Here is a 19,497-nt window from a genome sequence, read left to right on the forward strand (position 1 = left end):
ATGGTGAGGGGGGGGGGGGCAGAGATGTGTATTAAAAACTATGATAACCTTGCTGTATGAGGTCCTCAGACCTGTTTCCATCTTTATGTCTTTCGGGCAGGATGTCCCAGGAGACACTTCCCAGTTATACAGTGGAGGAGAATGAGGTCATCATCTCACACCTGGTTCAACACTATCAAGTGCAGTTTGGCCGAACAGCGCATGAGCAGCAGGAGCGGACCACCCTGTGAAACAATCTTGTCCACAGGGTAAACAATGTCGGCCTGCATAACCACAGTTATGAGCAAGTCTGGCATCATTGCACAGACCTACTTTGCAATGCCCATTGGCGTGCTGCTACAGTCAGGGGGGATCTGCTCACAATGGGGGGGTCATGCCATCTAGCCCCCCTGACACATATTGAGGAGCTCCTTGCCAGCCTCGGGGCACCTGCCCGCCTGCACACACAACACCTGGCAGAGAGCATAGTGGAGGTAGGTGCTACCCACACAATGGCAAAGGAGTGTGCAGGTAAGGCCACAGGGCACATCAGCAGACCACTGTTGCATATCCATCCACATCTGTACAGTTAGATCATGCATATGTGAGATGACATATATATAGTCTGTAATGCTGCACCCACCCTGTACCAATGCCACAGCTGTGGTTACTGACATCACATCTCTCACACACCTATGTAGGTCCCTCTGGTATACCTCCAAGGCAGCAGCCTGTAGCTGGTGAGTATGGTGTTTTTTCAGCTTTGCCAATACACTGATTCTGTTATGGCTGTGGTATATTCCATGCACACATTTAACACATCTACCCATAATACATGCTGTACATGTTCATGTATTGTTGCTGTTAACTGCACTGCATCACAGTGGTCACCATGATGGTGTATCTGAAGGGTATGCCAGACTCCTGCAATATATCTAACATCCTGTCATTGCAAAATGTGTGCACAGAGATTAACATAATGGAGGGATAAATGGCCTACAGTAGGGACATGTGTGAAACATCACCCTTATACAGTGCTACAAGAGTGTATATACCAGTATTACAATGGAAACTGCTACAGATCTACACTATGGCATATCACAATACTGCAGTCCACAACACTTACAACTTGCAATGTGGTACTAACATGAGTAATGAGTGTGTAATATGGAATCTTATTTTAGGACAGCAAATATGGGAATACATACCTTCACAAACACTGGAAGCATATGTGTGGACACACTCCGGATAAAATATAGTGGAAGCAGCTATTGAGGTACTGACCGCATGCATTTGTCATGAAAATGCACTTTCCAGCAAGTACATGTTCCCAATGCCACACCAAGAAATGGTTTGCTGTCCAAGACATTTGGCCATCAACTGTGCCCACTTACCTGTAACAGAGGCAGCTGTGGCTTGCACACATCTTCACATGCCATGGCATGGACCCTATACCCAACAGGTTACATCCAGGAGTTGGACATGTATCCATACCTCACCATTGCATATACCATGGCAAACAGTGTAGACAGTCATGTATGTGGTGAGGATGTATGGGATAGGAATAATGTAGGAAATAAACAGATGGCCATCCAAGACAGATGATGTCACATGTAGCAAACCAGTCCTGCAGGCTGCCTAGTAACATGCCACAGCACTGAGGGGGTTGCAGGAATGTCTAGCAAGTACTAGCTGTGCAGTACCCATGTCATCAATTGCCTGGACTCTGCATACATGTGGCCCATGGGTTAGGGTAACCAGATGCGACACTTGTACCACAGGACACATCAGCCAGGCCTCTCTCCAGGTAGTGTATGCATAACAGAAGAGGTCCCCAAAAGGCATGCATTGCAATATGTACTGGTGTACCAAGTCCACGTTGGAAACCTACAGACACTATCACGTAAGATACATGTGCTGCCCAACCAACTCCTCACCCTACCTCAGGCCCACCATCCCCATCTGTACCATGCCAGTGCCAGTGTACACCTGTATGTTTGCCATTCATTAGATGGGACTAGGCTGTTACATATGGTGTTCAGTGTTTGGGACACTGCAAACTGACACACGTGTAGGCCATAGCTGTCAAGCATCTGCAAAAAGGCTGAAGGTGGGGAGGGGGTGTCATCATGACACAACATTGCACTGCAGCAGGGATCCAAAGGATGCTACAAATGGCTATATCTGCACACAGTCAGAGTGAGGAACTGTGGCAGACATAACCCTGACTCCGCAGCAATAGTGACGGCAGTGTGTGGACTCCAAGGGATGTGCACATGAGTTGCCCTTGCAGTCATGCAGAGTTGAGGGACATGTGTAGGTAGACTGACCATATACTGGCAAGTGCAGATGGCCCATGCTAGTATACCCCTGCCGGGAATAGTGACTGCTGTAGTACATATAACAGTAGGTGCAACAAACCATCATGATAAGGGCGTGCATACATATCCACCTATGAAGTGTATGCATCTCAATCAGCATCACCACAACTGCATCTCAGTCAGCATCACCACAAATAACACATTTGTTTGACACTGCATTTGATTGTACAGGACATATGTCACATATCAGGCTCATGTAATGTAAACATATGCAGTAATATGGTCCCATGGCATATCAAGGAAGAGGGCATAATATCAGTAAGGGTGTGTACACTCCTCATAGCCACAGTAAAGTTTGACGGTTGTCAGTGTAACTGTATTGTATTGGTCATACATGCACCGCTGATGATGACATCTGTTAATCAGACATAAGTTCATAGGTAGGTACTAGGCTATCGGCCCTAGGGCCTATACAAGCCCAGCCAAAAAAGGTACCCTCGCTTTTGCCATTCAAGAAAATTATTTTCCTGTGCCAGTGTCAAGCAGAGCCACATAAGTGATCCCTGCGGTGAATTTCCTGTTTCCCATCCAATCATCAAGATTTTTCTTGAAGAGTGCTAATGAGGAGCTTTGTTTGATATAGATAGGTAGTTTATTCCAGAGTATGGGAAGTCTCTGGGACAGGAATCTATCCCTCTAGCATGTTCTGTTTATTGTGGTGACAAGGTTTAGGTGCCTAGGGCATTTATCTGGGAGGGATTGGGATTTCTTTATGTGGAGCATGTCCAACAGCTCTGGGTTTGACATAGCTTTGTATGTTAGGCAGAGATCTCCTCTGAGTAGGCGATATGCAATGGAGTAAAGCTGGCATTTTTTGAGATGGTCTGCATAGGGCATCTGTTTGACGCCAGTAATCCTTTTTGTGAGGTATTTTTGTGGCCTTTCCAGTTGTTGTAGAAGACTTGTGAGGTACATACCAAAAGGGGTGTTGTACTCTATAATGGGTCTAATGAGTGATGAGTAGAGGGGAACAATGACCTCTTTTTTTCTGGATGAGAAACCTTTTGGGATGAGGTCTGCCACATAGAAGGATTTCCTGACTACTGTGGCGATGTGGTTATCAAAGGAGAGACTACTGTCCACCTGTGTCTCAAGGTCTCTTATCACACTTTTGGTGTTAAGTATACTACCGCCTATGTTGTAGTTCATGGGTACAGAGTTTTTACCAAAGGGGATGACAATGCAGTTTTTGGCATTGAGCTTGAGGCCATGGCTTTGACACCAGACATCTGTCTCAGTGAGGCCCTTTTGTAGGATGTCCACATCATATCTCTAGATATCAATATCTCTAAACAAATCAGCCACAATTAAAAGGTTTAAATAGATTTAATACTAAATAATAAAAGAACAAGACAAACTGAATAACTTAACACAGTGACTACAGAATTCAGAATCATAGGAAATATTTTAACACGACATTGCAGGACAGTCTCAAGTAAATACAAGAAACATCTAAAGTAATCTTTACTATATTCCTATCTATATCTAAGAGAGATTACTGTACCCTGGTTACTTACTATACAAGGCAAGTGCTGATGAAAGGATGTTTCCAGATCCAAAGGCAAGTACAAAATGCAAAGTCTCTGAAAGAGTTCTCAAATTAATATCAACACATTACTGCTGGATCAGCTGTATGACATCACTCTTTGTCACCTGCCTTCAGTTCCCAGGCTAACAGAAACTAAGAATTTTTAGCATCTCTGTGGAAGAAGTACATATCTCTCAGAAGTGCAGCTGCTAGTAAGTCACAGAGCAATAAAAACACTTTACATTTTAAACTTAGTAATTATTTCTGTTTCAAGATAATAGAAAGAAACTTCTAGCTCTAGACATCCTGTCTCCTTTGGTGAAACTGAGAGATAAACAAAATCTTAAAACATTCTGCTCTCTTCCAGTAGGGTACACTATGGTTACATTCTTGAAGCTCAGTACATAACATACAGTTCAACAGACACTTCTGCACCAGTAGTTTAATATACACATAACATATAGTTTTCTTACATTTGTAAGACAAGCACATGAATCACATTAACATTCCCAACTGACATGCAACCATTTACAAAATTCCAGATAGCTGGACTGGCAGTATTTCCATGGTGTCACAGGGAGACTATGTCCCTTGGACCATCATTCCTAAGTAATGCTCCCGCACCTCAGTTGGAAATGATCCATTGTCACTATGGCCATTGGGGGCAGTTAAATAAAGGTTCAGCCTAAATGAATGTCATCTGACTGGATTCACCACTGGTTATTGCATTTGAAAATCAGTCTGAACTTGACTGGAAAAGACAGGGTTGTAGAAGAATAGAATATTGCACAGCTAGAGTCCACTGAAGAACATGCATATAATAGCATGCGAAAGGAAGTAGGACTATTCCTACTGCCATAGACCCCAACGCTTGAAGAGTGAATCTCTCTGAAAAAGACAAATGGGATAGAATTTGATGAATGTGGGATCTTAGTGCATCTATGCAATGAGTTGGTAAAGATGCAATTTGTGCTGTCATGTTCAGATGTGTGCCAATAAACTCCAGGCTCTGTACTCTTGTCAGATTTAATTTGGCATGATTGATTGTTATTCCCAGGAAGTAAAACACCACTGTGTCGCTGATGCCTCAGTGTCTTGGGAAATCCACACTCCAAACCAACAAAACACTCCGACCACTTCAAGCAGAAGGCGAATGAATAAACAACCAAAAAACATTTGAAAATGGTTAATACTTTATCTAAAAAATAATAAATAAATAAAATTACAAACTCCACTGTTAGAGTGACTCCACAGTTAAGCGCTTTCACTTGTAAAAACATAAGCTTCCTCAGAACACTCTAACTGACAAATTCAGATGTTAAACATTTTGGTGCCAACAACTTTTGAATCTCTAGCATATTTAAAGACATACATACCCATAATCTAACCAACTGTCCATCCTCATCTTACATACAATATATGATATATATGAAATAAACACAATTGAATGTGATATCACATGAATCTAGTAAGGCTGAAAATACTGTTAATAACTACAAGATTTTGTTATAAAAGCTAAAAATTGCTACCAAAATCCTAGATAATGTATAGTCACAGAATCAAATAAAAATACATGAAATATGTATATATACAGAAAAATTATTTACATACACATAATACCTGTCCTATTAATGCAATACTGTTAAACCATGCTCGATATCATATATACCAAGTCCAGTAATTAATTCATAGACAACAAAGGTTTGATTGATATAGTGTCATTTAGACCTGGAAACACAGAGGCATCTGCATATATCTGCCACCTTAATTCTTTATATAAAAGCATACCATTTGAGTCTCCCCCTCTCGGGTGCACTTTCAGTATATCAATAATCCCAAATTTAAAATAATGGTTATCACCATACTCTTTGATATGCCTATATAATGCATTTTTTTCATCCTTTCTTTTAATACTGTATAGGTGGGAATATATGCGCCTGTTAAACTTCCGCTGTGTCTTGCCTATATAGAATCCAGAACAAGTTTGACATATGGCAAGATATATAACCATTTTGGTTTGACAATTCCCTCCACAAAATCTAATATTTGTATGATTATAATTATTCAACACCACACTATCTCCCTGTATTATGGTGTGGCATTGATTACATGCTCCACATTTACTTGTATTCTTGTATATAATAACCTTATGACCGTGCCCTCTCTCTAAAATTAGCTTGATGTTAATGCCAATTTTATTTACAAATTTGGGGCTGTATCCTAAAACCAAGGCAACTTCCTGATCTGCTGTAATAATACACAAATTGTCGATCAGGATTTTCTTTACCTTGCCTGTGTAGGTTCCAAATTCTAAAATGCATGTCCTATCAAACCATCTGTCATCTCTTATTGTATCTATTTCCCTACAAGTCTCACTGTCTCCTCTATTGTGATACTTGTCTCCCAGTAGGGGTATATATTTTCCCCCATTCTTTAATAACATAATCCTTTATTTTTAACATGGCTTTAACATTATATCCTCTATCGTTAAATAATGAGGTGATGTATTCCACTTCCTCTAACATGTCACTAAATACTGAGGTCATCCTGACTGCTCTTATAAGTTGCCCTTTATATATATTCATGAACTGTCTCTTGGGATGATTGCTGGTGTATTCTAAGTAATCATTAGTGAATGTACTTTTCCTATAGATCTTAGAACAAAAAATATTGTTTTCCCAACTCACAATAGTGTCTAAATAAACTAAACCTTTTGCATTTTTGGAAAAAGTAAATTTCAAATAACTGTTAGTGTTGTTGATATATGCCAAAAATTGATCCAACAACAATTCTCCTCCATCCCATATCAGATAGATGTCATCCAAAAATCTGGAGTAATGTTTGATGTACTTCATGTATATACTGTCAAATATATGCATGTCTTCCCACTCCAGCATGACCAAGTTGGCATAGATGGGAGCACATGCTGCTCCCATCGCTACACCCCTGGTTTGCCTGAAGTATTCTCCCTCAAAATAAATGTAATTGTGATCTAATACCAATTACATCATATCTGTGAGGAGACATGTGTTATCCCAACTATCTGCATATTTTCTGATACTATTTGGGAAGGCCTCAAGCCCCTCCTCCTTTGGAATGCATGAGAACAGATCGATTACGTCAATTGTCACAAATAACAATTCTTCTTTTGATAAATAGATGGGATAACTTCTAAAAAATTCCCATGAGTCCTTTACTAAGTGTACAACTTTGTTATAAATATGTTTCAAATATGTATCTATTACTTTACCCATCGGGAAAGTTTTGGACTTACTGCCTGAAATGATAGGTCTAAAAGGTGGGTCCTCTATAATTTTATGTACCTTCGGGATACCCACAACGGAGGCTAGGGTTGGATACTCCACTTTGATATACTTATATATGTCTATATTGATCCTGTTGTCAATAAAAAATTCTTCAATGCACATACCAATTTTCCTATACCCAATATTAATTTCATTAAGTGAAATATTGGTATAATTACCAGAATTGTATAAAATGTCATGAACGTTAGAGGTGTACATGAAACTGTCATATATAACAATACCCCCCCTTATCCGGTTTCATAATTCTGATGCTATTAGCATTCCTCAACTCCTGTAATGTATGACGTTCTGCAACAGACAGATTGTACGATAGCTTAGCACCTACTAACTGTTTGTTGAGTTGGTATAGTTGCCGAGTCACCACTTTGTCATACGTAGAAATGGTTGGATGCATGGGGGGTATATAAGTGCTCCTCTTTTTCAATGTCTTAAACACTTTATCTGCATGTTGCATAAAATTTCCATCTCTTGTATCTCTGTACATGATGGCCAAATTTATTTTCCGAACATACTTTTTGACTTCACTTATACAATCTACCATATTAAATTTGTGCATAGAAATATATTTCATTCCCTTAGACAACAAGGCAAAATGACTAGTGGATATTTCGTACCCTGTATAGTTGTAAATACTGAAGTTCTTATAAGTGTATACAACACCTTCCTTTAAAATGCCTACCGTATGATTGTTGGCAGGTGTACTATCATTCCTGTCTACAACTAATGCTTGATGGTATTCGGCCGATGTTAATACCTGTTGTTTTGGTACTTCTGCCTTCCTCTCCCATTCCCCCTGTTCCAAAAGTTTCTCCTTTCCCTGTGTTCCATATATAAAAAACCAGGGTTGTCTTCTGTTTGATAATCTGACTCAATATGGTTCTGACCATATCTAGAATAATTCTCTCCTCTAGATCTCTCCATATGAGGGTTGTATTTGAAATTTTCTTCAGTCTTGTTATTAATTTTTTTCTTTTCCCATATATAAGCTCTCCCACTTTTATAATGTTCTAAATCCCTGTGATACTTTTTCATTTTCCGACCATATACCTTTTGTGTATTTTGTTCAGCTTTCATAAATTGTTTATTGTACAATTTATCCCATTGTGAAAACAATAAGTCACTCCTAATAGTATGATTTAGATCCTCCACCTCTTGTATTAAATGAATCAACTTTTCATCATTGTGCTTCACTAATAATGACATGTATTTGAAACCACACATATCAAAAAAATTATTAAATTCCTGTATAATATTCTCTGTAACTTCCAATCCCATAGGATATTTAAAAAACCTGAGACCCATAGGGACTGCTTTTGTTTCAATACATTTGGATAAATAAGCATTATCCGATTTAATGTTATTAATCAGAATTAATTTTCTGCCTAAAGCAAAAATTAAATCCCTTAATGTACCCGTGTGCTTTTCTTTCACTTGGGGCGGCTTGTTGACATCCGCATTAACGTGTAAATTGTCAAAAACACAATTTTTGTCTAAGAAAGACTTAATAGGATCAATGTTCCCTTTAATGTTATTGCCAGTTGCTTCAGTGTTATTCAAAATGTTTGTGTCCAAACCTTTATGTGTTTCAGTAATACCAGCAACTGTATTAGCGTATGTAAAATGAGGTTTCATCCTTTTCGATTTGGTGCCTATTCTGTGAGCTTCTTCTTCTCCTTCCCCAAAAGAAAAATCAAATGTAAAATCTGATGTACCCAACTTGCTGCTGCTCCGTTGGGTAGCTGAATTTAAAATGTTAGGTAAACCAATGCATTTGAATGTACCACAATCAGTTCCTTTAGTTTTAGAAGGAAACAACTCTGACCTGTTTCCTTGTCCATTTGGTAAATCCGATAAATAAATGGACAGATTGGACAAACGAGTGCCAGTCACCGATCTGTCCGGACTGTCTCTCAACGTGGGTAAAGTAAAGGCTTTGGTATTGCTAGAAGATACAGCCTTAGGAGAATTCCGACACTGATGGGACTCGCTGTTGCTGTTGCGAGTATCCATAAATAAACTGCTGAAATGGTTGAGCAAGGAAGTTAACCTGCTTACTTCCCCTCTCAGTTCCGTAACCTCAGCTTTGACCATGGATAAGTCACTCACTGCTGGGCTGTGGGGTGAGCAAGTGGTAATTTCCCGATCAACCTCCATGAGGCATAAAAAACTACTGAAAACCACAAGTGCAGACCAGTGAAAAAACTGATAACAAAAAAGTAAAACACCACTGTGTCGCTGACGCCTCCGTGTCTTGGGAAATCCACACTCCAAACCAACAAAACACTCCTACCACTTCAAGCAGAAGGCGAATGAATAAACGACCAAAAAACACTTGAAAATGGTTAATACTTTATCTAAAAAATAATAAATAGATAAAATTACAAACTCCACTGTTAGAGTGACTCCACAGTTAAGCGCTTTCACTTGTAAAAACACAAGCTTCCTCAGAACACTCTAACTGACAAATTCAGATGTTAAATAAACTTTTTGGCGCCAACAACTTTTGAATCTCTAGCATATTTAAAGACATACATACCCATAATCTAACCAACTGTCCATCCTCATCTTACATACAATATATGATATATATGAAATAAACACAATTGAATGTGACATCACATGAATCTAGTAAGGCTGAAAATACTGTTAATAGCTACAAGATTTTATTATAAAAGCTAAAAATTACTACCAAAATCCTAGATAATGTATAGTCACAGAATCAAATAAAAATACATGAAATATGTATATATACAGAAAAATTATTTACATACACATAATACCTGTCCTATTAATGCAATACTGTTAAACCATGCTCAATATCATATATACCAAGTCCTGTAATTAATTCATAGACAACAAAGGTTTGATTGATATAGTGTCATTTAGACCTGGAAACACAGAGGCATCTGTATGTATCTGCCACCTTAATTCTTTATATAAAAGCATACCATTTGAGTCTCCCCCTCTCGGGTCCACTTTCAGTATATCAATAATCCCAAATTTAAAATAATGGTTATCACCATACTCTTTGATATGCCTATATAATGCATTTTTTTCATCCTTTCTTTTAATACTATATAGGTGGGAATATATGCGTCTGTTAAACTTCCGCTGTGTCTTGCCTATATAGAATCCAGAACAAGTTTGACATATGGCAAGATATATAACCATTTTGGTTTGACAATTCCCTCCACAAAATCTAATATTTGTATGATTATAATTATTCAACACCACACTATCTCCCTGTATTATGGTGTGGCATTGATTACATGCTCCACATTTACTTGTATTCTTGTATATAATAACCTTATGACCGTGCCCTCTCTCTAAAATTAGCTTGATGTTAATGCCAATTTTATTTACAAATTTGGGGCTGTATCCTAAAACCAAGGCAACTTCCTGATCTGCTGTAATAATACACCAATTGTCGATCAGGATTTTCTTTACCTTGCCTGTGTAGGTTCCAAATTCTAAAATGCATGTCCTATCAAACTGTCTGTCATCTCTTATTGTGTCTATTTCCCTACAAGTCTCACTGTCTCCTGTATTGTGATACTTGTCTCCCAGTAGGGGTATATATTTTTCCCCCATTCTTTAATAACATAATCCTTTATTTTTAACATGGCTTTAACATTATATCCTCTATCTTTAAATAATGAGGTGATGTATTCCACTTCCTCTAACATGTCACTAAATACTGAGGTCATCCTGACTGCTCTTATAAGTTGCCCTTTATATATATTCATGAACTGTCTCTTGGGATGATTGCTGGTTTATTCTAAGTAATCATTAGTGAATGTACTTTTCCTATAGATCTTAGAACAAAAATATTGTTTTCCCTACTCACAATAGTGTCTAAATAAACTAAACCTTTTGCATTTTTGGAAAAAGTAAATTTCAAATAACTGTTAGTGTTGTTGATATATGGCAAAAATTGATCCAACAACAATTCTCCTCCATCCCATATCAGATAGATGTCATCCAAAAATCTGGAGTAATGTTTGATGTATTTCATGTATATACTGTCAAATATATGCATGTCTTCCCACTCCAGCATGACCAAGTTGGCATAGATGGGAGCACATGCTGCTCCCATCGCTACACCCCTGGTTTGCCTGAAGTATTCTCCCTCAAAATAAATGTAATTGTGATCTAATACCAATGACATCATATCTGTGAGGAGACATGGGTTATCCCAACTGATATCTGCATATTTTCTGATACTATTTGCGAAGGCCTCAAGCCCCTCCTCCTTAGGAATGCATGAGAACAGATCGATTACGTCGATTGTCACAAATAACAATTCTTCTTTTGATAAATAGATGGGATAACTTCTTAAAAATTCCCATGAGTCCTTTACTAAGTGTACAACTTTGTTATAAATATGTTTCAAATATGTATCTATTACTTTACCCATCGGGAAAGTTTTGGACTTACTGCCTGAAATGATAGGTCTAAAAGGTGGGTCCTCTATACTTTTATGTACCTTCGGGATACCCACAATGGAGGCTAGGGTTGAATACTCCAGTTTGATATACTTATATATGTCTATATTGATCCTGTTGTCAATAAAAAATTCTTCAATGCACATATCAATTTTCCTATAACCAATATTAATTTCATTAAGTGAAATATTGGTATAATTACCAGAATTGTATAATATGTCATGAACCTTGGAGGTGTACATGAAACTGTCATATATAACAATTCCCCCCCCCCTTATCCGGTTTCATAATTCTGATGCTATTAGCATTCCTCAATTCCTGTAATGTATGACGTTCTGCAACAGACAGATTGTACGGTAGCTTAGCACCTACTAACTGTTTGTTGAGTTGGTATAGTTGCCGAGTCATCACTTTGTCATACATAGAAATGGTAGGATGCATGGGGGGTATATAAGTGCTCCTCTTTTTCAATGTCTTAAACACTTTATCTGTATGTTGTATAAAATTTCCATCTCTTGTATCTCAGTACATGATGTACAACTTGGTATATATGATATCGAGCATGGTTTAGCAGTATTGCATTAATAGGACAGGTAGTATGTGTATGTAAATAATTTTTCTGTATATATACATATTTCATGTATTTTTATTTGATTCTGTGACTATACATTATCTAGGATTTTGGTAGTAATTTTTAGCTTTTATAACAAAATCTTGTAGTTATTAACAGTATTTTCAGCCTTACTAGATTCATGTGATATCACATTCAATTGTGTTTATTTCATATATATCATATATTGTATGTAAGATGAGGATGGACAGTTGGTTAGATTATGGGTATGTATGTCTTTAAATATGCTAGAGATTCAAAAGTTGTTGGCGTCAAAAAGTTTATTTAACATCTGAATTTGTCAGTTAGAGTGTTCTGAGGAAGCCTGTGTTTTTACAAGTGAAAGCGCTTAACTGTGGAGTCACTCTAACAGTGGAGTTTGTAATTTTATCTATTTATTATTTTTTAGATAAAGTATTAACCATTTTCAAGTGTTTTTTGGTCGTTTATTAATTTGCCTTCTGCTTGAAGTGGTCGGAGTGTTTTGTTGGTTTGGAGTGTGGATTTCCCAAGACATGGAGGCGTCAGCGACGCAGTGGTGTTTTACTTTTTTGTTATCAGTTTTTCCACTGGTCTGCACTTGTGGTGTTCAGTAGTTCTTTATGCCTCATGGAGTCTGATCGGGAAATTACCACTTGCTCACCCCACAGCCCAGCAGTGAGTGACTTATCCATGGTCAAAGCTGAGGTTACGGAACTGAGAGGGGAAATAAGCAGGTTAACTTCCTTGCTCAACCATTTCAGCAGTTTATTTATGGATACTCGCAACAGCAACAGCGAATCCCATCAGTGTCGGAGTTCTCCTAAGGCTGTATCTTCTAGCAATACCAAAGCCTTTACTTTACCCACGTTGAGAGACAGTCCGGACAGATCGGTGACTGGCACTCGTTTGTCCAATCTGTCCATTTATTTATCGGATTTATCAAATGGACAAGGAAACAGGTCAGAGTTGTTTCCTTCTAAAACTAAAGGAACTGATTGTGGTACATTCAAATGCATTGATTTACCTAACATTTTAAATTCAGCTACCCAACGGAGCAGCAGCAAGTTGGGTACATCAGATTTTACATTTGATTTTTCTTTTGAGGAAGGAGAAGAAGAAGCTCACAGAATAGGCACCAAATTGAAAAGGATGACACCTCATTTAACATACACTAATACAGTTGCTGGTATTACTGAAACACATAAAGGTTTGGACACAAACATTTTGAATAACACTGAAGCAACTGGCAATAACATTAAAGGGAACATTGATCCTATTAAGTCTTTCTTAGACAAAAATTGTGTTTTTGACAATTTACACATTAATGCGGATGTCAGCAAGCCAGCCCAAGTGAAAGAAAAGCACACGGGTACATTAAGGGATTTAATTTTTGCTTTAGGCAGAAAATTAATTCGGATTAATAACATTAAATTGGATAATGCTTATTTATCCAAATGTATTGAAACAAAAGTAGTCCCTATGGGTCTCAGGTTTTTTAAATATCCTATGGGATTGGAAGTTACAGAGAATATTATACAGGAATTTAATAATTTTTTTGATATGTGTGGTTTCAAATACATGTCATTATTATTCAAGCACAATGATGAAAAGTTGATTCATTTAATACAAGAGGTGGAGGATCTAAATCATACTATTAGGAATGACTTATTGTTTTCACAATGGGATAAATTGTACAATAAACAATTTATGAAAGCTGAACAAAATACACAAAAGGTATATGGTCGGAAAATGAAAAAGTATCACAGGGATTTAGAACATTACAAAAGTGGGAGAGCTTATATATGGGAAAAGAAAAAATTTAATAACAAGACTGAAGAAAATTTCAAATACAATCCTGATATGGAGAGATCTAGAGGAGAGAATTATTCTAGATATGGTCAGAACCATATTGAGTCAGATTATCAAACAGAAGACAACCCTGTTTTTTTATATATGGAACACAGGGAAAGGAGAAAATTTTGGAACAGGATGAATGGGAGAGGAAGGCAGAATTACCAAAACAACAGGTATTAATATTGGCCGAATACCATCAAGCATTAGTTGTAGACAGGAATGATAGTACACCTGCCAACAATCATACGGTAGGCATTTTAAAGGAAGGTGTTGTATACACTTATAAGAACTTCAGTATTTTTGACTATACAGGGTACGAAATATCCACTAGTCATTTTGACTTGTTGTCTAAGGGAATTAAATATATTCCTATGCACAAATTTAATATGGTAGATCGTATAAGTGAAGTCAAAAAGTATGTTCGGAAATTAAATTTGGCCATCATGTACAGAGATACAAGAGATGGAAATTTTATACAACATACAGATAAAGTGTTTAAGACATTGAAAAAGAGGAGCACTTATATACCCCCCATGCATCCTACCATTTCTATGTATGACAAAGTGGTGACTCGGCAACTATACCAACTCAACAAACAGTTAGTAGGTGCTAAGCTACCGTACAATCTGTCTGTTGCAGAATGTCATACATTACAGGAATTGAGGAATGCTAATAGCATCAGAATTATGAAACCGGATATGGGGGGGTATTGTTATATATGACACTTTCATGTACACCTCCAAGGTTCATGACATATTATACAATTCTGGTAATTATACCAATATTTCACTTAATGAAATTAATATTGGTTATAGGAAAATTGATATGTGCATTGAAGAATTTTTTATTGACAACAGGATCAATATAGACATATATAAGTATATCAAAGTGGAGTATCCAACCCTAGCCTCCATTGTGGGTATCCCGAAGGTACATAAAAGTATAGAGGACCCACCTTTTAGACCTATCATTTCAGGCAGTATATCCAAAACTTTCCCGATGGGTAAAGTAATAAATACATAATTGATACATATTTATAACAAAGTTGTACACTTAGTAAAGGACTCATGGGAATTTTTAAGAAGTTATCCCATCTATTTATCAAAAGAAGAATTGTTATTTGTGACAATCGACATAATCGATCTGTTCTCATGCATTCCTAAAGAGGAGGGGCTTGAGGCCTTCGCAAATAGTATCAGAAAATATGCAGATATCAGTTGGGATAACACATGTCAGCTCACAGATATGATGTCATTGGTATTAGATCACAATTACATTTATTTTGAGGGAGAATACTTCAGGCAAACCAGGGGTGTAGCGATGGGAGCAGCATGTGCTCCCATCTATGCCAACTTGGTCATGCTGGAGTGGGAAGACATGCATATATTTGACAGTATATACATGAAGTACATCAAACATTACTCCAGATTTTTGGATGACATCTATCTGATATGGGATGGAGGAGAATTGTTGTTGGATCAATTTTTGGCATATATCAACAACACTAACAGTTATTTGAAATTTACTTTTTCCAAAAATGCAAAAGGTTTAGTTTATTTAGACACTATTGTGAGTTGGGAAAACAATATTTTTTGTTCTAAGATCTATAGGAAAAGTACATTCACTAATGATTACTTAGAATACACCAGCAATCATCCCAAGAGACAGTTCATGAATATATATAAAGGGCAACTTATAAGAGCAGTCAGGATGACCTCAGTATTTAGTGACATGTTAGAGGAAGTGGAATACATCACCTCATTATTTAAAGATAGAGGATATAATGTTAAAGCCATGTTAAAAATAAAGGATTATGTTATGAAAGAATGGGGGAAAAAATATATACCCCTGCTGGGAGACAAGTATCACAAGAGAGGAGACAGTGAGACTTGTAGGGAAATAGATACAATAAGAGATGACAGACGGTTTGATAGAACATGCATTTTAGAATTTGGAACCTACACAGGCAAGGTGAAGAAAATTCTGATTGACAATTGGTGTATTATTACAGCAGATCAGGAAGTTGCCTTGGTTTTAGGATACAGCCCCAAATTTGTAAATAAAATTGGCATTAACATCAAGCTAATTTTAGAGAGAGGGCACGGTCATAAGGTTATTACATACAAGAATACAAGTAAATGTGGAGCATGTAATCAATGCCACACCATAATACAGGGAGATATTGTGGTGTTGAATAATTATAATCATACAAATATTAGATTTTGTGGAGGGAATTGTCAAACCAAAATGGTTATATATCTTGCCGTATTTCAAACTTGTTCTGGATTCTATATAGGCAAGACACAGCGGAAGTTTAACAGACGCATATACTCCCACCTATATAGTATTAAAAGAAAGGATGAAAAAATGCATTATATAGGCATATCAAAGAGTATGGTGATAACCATTATTTTAAATTTGGGATTATTGATATACTGAAAGTGGACCCGAGAGGGGGAGACTCAAATGGTATGCTTTTATATAAAGAATTAAGGTGGCAGATATATACAGATGCCTCTGTGTTTTCATGTCTAAATGACACTATATCAATCAAACCTTTGTTGTCTATGAATTAATTACTGGACTTGGTATATATGATATCGAGCGTGGTTTAACAGTATTGCATTAATAGGACAGGTATTATGTGTATGTAAATAATTTTTCTGTATATATACATATTTCATGTATTTTTATTTGATTCTGTGACTATACATTATCTAGGATTTTGGTAGTAATTTTTAGCTTTTATAACAAAATCTTGTAGTTATTAACAGTATTTTCAGCCTTACTAGATTCATGTGATATCACATTCAATTGTGTTTATTTCATATATATCATATATTGTATGTAAGATGAGGATGGACAGTTGGTTAGATTATGGGTATGTATGTCTTTAAATATGCTAGAGATTCAAAAGTTGTTGGCGCCAAAAAGTTTATTTAACATCTGAATTTGTCAGTTAGAGTGTTCTGAGGAAGCTTGTGTTTTTACAAGTGAAAGCGCTTAACTGTGGAGTCACTCTAACAGTGGAGTTTGTAATTTTATCTATTTATTATTTTTTAGATAAAGTATTAACCATTTTCAAGTGTTTTTTGGTCGTTTATTCATTTGCCTTCTGCTTGAAGTGGTCGGAGTGTTTTGTTGGTTTGGAGTGTGGATTTCCCAAGACACGGAGGCGCCAGCGACACAGTGGTGTTTTACTTTTTTTATCAGTTTTTCCACTGGTCTGCACTTGTAGTTTTCAGTATTCCCAGTAAGTGACACATCTGTAGCAAATAGTCCATGGATTGTTGAAGAAGATGCATTGAGGGTGCAGCGAGGAGCCATTTGTCTAGGTATGGAAACACTTGGAATCCTTTTTAGTCTCAAGTGAGGTACCACCACTGCTATACATTTGAGGAACACTATGGGGGATGACTGGCTCCCAGCAAAAAGCGCAGAAACCTCCAGGAGTGTCTGCTCATTTTGATGTGATAGTACATGTCCCAGCCAAAAGCATAGATATCTTTGGGACCACCTGTTTATTTTTATGTGATAATACATATCCTGAAGATCTATAGAGCACATCTAATTGTCCTTGTGAAAAAATGTCAGAATGGACTGTACAGTCACCATTTGTAACTTTGACTTTTTCAAATACTGGTTCAGTTTGCTTAGATCCAAAATTGATCTCAAGTTCTCTGTTGTTATGGGCATTAAAAAGAAGCATGAACAAGTTCCAAATCCTCTTTGGTCTGGTGGGACCTCATGGATGACTCTTTTTTCCAGCAGCTTTTGATTTGCTGGGCTGCTGCCTTCCTCTGATTGGGTGGAACATCAGGTTGCTTCTTTCTCTTGTAGATTGGGAGTTGCGAGTTGGAAAAAAGGTATGAAGTAACATCTGGATATTATTTTTAGCACCCAGATATCTTTTGTTATAGTAGCCCAGGTATCTGGGTGCAATAATAATTGTCCCCAACTACCTCCAGGGGAAGGTATTTGGGCAGCACTTCAGGAGCACTGATAGGGTCTGTCTGGAAAGGAATCATGGAAACCTTGATTTTGTGGGCCTCCTCTATCTCTAGGGTGGCATCTACTATTAGAACTGCCTCCTCTGCCTCTGAAGGAGTCATCTCTGCATAGATCTTGGAAAGATCCCTCAGATTTGCGAAACAACATTTTCTTACCACCTTTTTGATTTCTAGAAAATGTTTGTTAAGGGGTAGGATACTTGATTCCCATCCCAGAGAGAGTATTTCCTTTTTGTTTGCTGTGGGTAAGCATTTCTTTTACAGATGGACCAAACAATGATGTTCCATCAAAGGGAATATTAATGAAAGACACCTTAAAAGGCTCTGCAAAGTCACATAGCCACATCCAGGCATGTCTCCTTATGGCAATGGCTGAACTGGCTGCCCATGAGGCATCTTCAGCTGCATGAGTGATCAATCTCATGGATGCATTGGAAATTGATAAAAGAGTGGCCAGCTGAGAAGATGATCTTTTAAAATTCTATACAGACATGGAGTCAGAGAGACAATTTGACAGTTGTTTGGTCAAATCTCTCTGTAGCCTTATACAATGTGCCAAATAATTAAGGTTCCTCAGTGTCAATGAGGCAAAGACTCACTTTCCAAATCTTTCCAGTGCCCTAGACTTTCAATTAGGTGGATGGACAGAACAGCTCTTCTCTGCTAACTCTTTTTAAGTGCCTACCACCACCAACATAGCATCTACTGACACTCCTTTGCTCCAGTGAGGTTTATCTTTATGGAGAGCTAGGAATATGGCAGGTCAGTGTTGTATATGCTCGACAGAATTTGTCTCCTTCCATGATTGGCTAGAAACTGGGTTCATATTACCTTATTGAAAAGCTGTAATATAAAATGGCTTTTCATAGAACCGGAAAAGTTGAAAGCTCACAATAGCGAACACACGAATGAGCAAATTCTTTCCCTGGGAAAGAAGTCGCTAGCCCTACCACATACTACACACTACTTTAAATATAACAAACTGGGGGCTTCACACCCCACAATGTGGGGGCTATGCCCCCACACCTCCTTACTAAATATACCAATTCCGGGATCGCACTACAGTGGGGAAAAGGGCAAACTCACAAGGATGGCCAAGTGGTTTCTTTCCCAGAAAAAGAAATCTCTCATTCACATCTTTGCTATTCTGAGCTTTTGACTTTTCCACTTCATTGAAAAGCCATTTGATATTATAGCTTTTTGACAAGGTAATAAGAACCCTAGAGACTAGATCAATGAGCTCATCTACCGAGGTGGTTCACCCAAGGCATAGATGGGCCAGAACTAAAAGTATTTTGTCTAACGATCTCTAATATATCTCCAAAGGCGACATCAGGTGGTGATCTGGGGTACCCTTCCCCTTCCTCAAAATCAATATCTTC

The sequence above is a fragment of the Protopterus annectens genome, chromosome 4.part0, assembly GCF_019279795.1.
Source record: "Protopterus annectens isolate FY-2018-M chromosome 4.part0, PAN1.0, whole genome shotgun sequence".
Lineage (NCBI taxonomy): Eukaryota > Metazoa > Chordata > Ceratodontiformes > Protopteridae > Protopterus > Protopterus annectens.